The sequence below is a fragment of the Micromys minutus genome (genome assembly GCF_963924665.1).
Source record: "Micromys minutus genome assembly, chromosome: 18".
In the NCBI taxonomy this organism is placed as follows: Eukaryota; Metazoa; Chordata; class Mammalia; order Rodentia; family Muridae; genus Micromys; species Micromys minutus.
The window spans coordinates 35,594,562-35,597,049 of record NC_137953.1 but is presented as its reverse complement, the minus strand read 5'-3'; the positions used below and the strand labels follow the sequence as shown (position 1 = coordinate 35,597,049).

The 2,488-nt window shown below is 46.1% G+C and overlaps 1 pseudogene across 1 annotated transcript; it reads right to left on the bottom strand.

Moving 5' to 3' along the window:
* Positions 1–1,019: 1,019 nt before the first annotated feature.
* LOC308432611 lies at positions 1,020–1,914 on the bottom strand (annotated as a pseudogene). The gene has a single exon. The product of its transcript is annotated as an uncharacterized misc_RNA (transcript).
* Positions 1,915–2,488: the final 574 nt, after the last annotated feature.

Genomic DNA, 2,488 nt, shown 5'->3' with positions numbered 1-2,488 from the left:
ATGTTTCCAAGTCTTCCTTCTTGAAGACTTTTCTTCTCCGGTGCACCAGCAGGAAATCAGAAACCCGACATCACCAACGCAGAACCGGTATGAGACAGAAACAAGAATTGTCCCTCCCATCTTCCCAGCAGTGGCAGTCTCAGTCAGCTTCTCAGCTACCAGGACACAGGCACTGATCCTTTCGGAGAGCTTTCAGAAATGCCGATTTGGGAGTTAAACTCAATGTGAGTTTAGTACAGCGGTCGCAAGAGTGTTTGGACTTAAGACAGTGAAAACAGTACTCAGTTTGCATTCTAACCCTACGTTTATTCAACAGTCCTCTCACGCTACACAAGTACAAACACAACCTTGTCTGAAATGCTACAAAGTTATAAAACTCAAAACAAATTTTATAAGTACTGACTGTACAGTAAAAGCAAAAAGAGGCAATGTGCACACATTGCCAAGGTTAACCTGCAACATCCCCATGAATGGCAGGCGACAATGGGGTTTCACGAGGACCCTGAAAAACTGGCTCACCAATTTTAAAGTAACTGAGACGCAGGACAGAAAAGACAACCATTTATGGAGGAATCCTTCAAAAGTTTTAACCCTAGAAGTTGAAGGGCACTCAGCAGGGGGCGTGGTCAGGCCTAACAGAACAGCAGCTTGGTCCTTTCCACAGGTGTGACACAGAGACAGAGGGCTTGACCAGTTTGTCTGACTGGTCCTAGGTCACCTGTGGAAAACAGTCTGCTGCCATGTTCCAGTTGGTTCTGCTACCAAACAGACATCACGAAACTGAAGGGGTGAACTTTCTAGCCAGAAAACTACAGGGTATCTCTCTGGGCACCATCCTTAATCAACAGTATCTCTACAAGTCAGAACCCTCCTGCAAAGGAAATCTATTAACTGCTGTCTCCAAAGCCTACCCTGGGGTAGGGGATCCTTCTTTACAGATCTTCACTTGGCTAGAGAAAAGGACAAAACTGAGTCTGGGGAACATAAGTTACAGAGGTACAAATCGATGTTCCTGTTTATCAGGAGGAGTTGGAGCTGGATCGGCTCCTGTGGAGGCGGCAGCCGGGAGATCGAGACCTCCTACGTACAGGAGACCTTCGTCTTGGGGATCGAGACCTTCTCCTCATCCGTGGGGGTGACCTATGCCACACGGGAGGTGATGGAAGCATTCTCCTGGGGGAGGGCTGAATTGCCGAGGCAGTGGCTGAGGCCAGGGTGCCAACACAGCAGTGGCCGTGATCTCTTGGCCATCAATTTGTCCTCCATCCATGTGTTTCAGTGCCTTCTCTGCTTCATCTGGATTCTCAAATTCCACATATACATAGCCTTTGGAGGGATGAGGATGCATCCTTTCTACATGCATGTCAATCATTTTAATTTTCCCGTAAGTAGAAAATATTTCCATGATATGATCCTTGGTCACATTCCTAGTGAGCCTCCCAATGTGAACTTTGGTGGGTTTAGGTGACGGGCTTTGCCTTTTGCTCTCTTTTTTATCTCTTTTAGGTGGTTTGGATTTGGAGCTTGAACGCCGCCTATTGTCATGCCTGCGCCGCGAAGGGCTTGGGGAGCCGGAGCCGGAAGAGCTGCTAGAACTGGAACTTCGGGGTGTGCTGGAGCTTCCTGAGCGGCTGGATGCAGAGGAAGAGCTAGAGCCACTGCTTGAGCCTGTGCTGGTGCTGGAGCCCAAGCTGGAGGTTGAGCTGGACCTAGATCTGGTGCACTGCTTCCACTTGAAGCACTTCGTCTCTCCCGAGTCTTATCTCTGCCACGATCCTTCTCACTTGACTCTTTAGTGGCCCCTTTATCTTTAGATCGATCATTGGATTTCTCATCAGAGCGGTCCTTGCGCTTGGTAGGAGAAGGAGCCCTATTAGGCCGGTTCGTAATCTGCACCGTCCGCTCCGGCCACATACATCGACCTATAACATTTGAAATGTAAATACAGCGAATATCTAATAAAATTGAAAAACAGGAGACTATAATGCAAAAGTGTAATAAAGACTCTCAGTAGCTCCGACAAATGATGTAGAAACCTGCTGAATAATAAATCAAACTCTTTTACTTCCCAGAACTTACACAGGTAGAAAAAAGGCTCTGAGTAGCCAAACTAGAAAGTATTAATTATTGAGAGTTTCAATTCCAAGTGGAGATGGTAACAGAAGGGCTAATAACGGCACCTGGGGATTGCTGTAACTGGAATATTGACCCTCATTCATTTAACAGTTCTTAAGTAGTCACTGCACTTAGCACAAGCATTTACCCTCTAAGTCATGTATGCTTGCAGCCTTCATTTCCTTCATTTCTAAGTTGAAAATAGTTCAAAGAAAAATGGTTTTGGAGGTTCATAAGAAAAATAATTTTCAGTCAAACAGCCTTTGACATCAGGGTGTTGAGCAGACAAGATGTTCAAGGTCATTGTAGGTTCCTTCTTTTCTTACACTGAATTTTCCGTTCTCTGTCTCTCTGTGTGTCTCTGTCTCTCTCT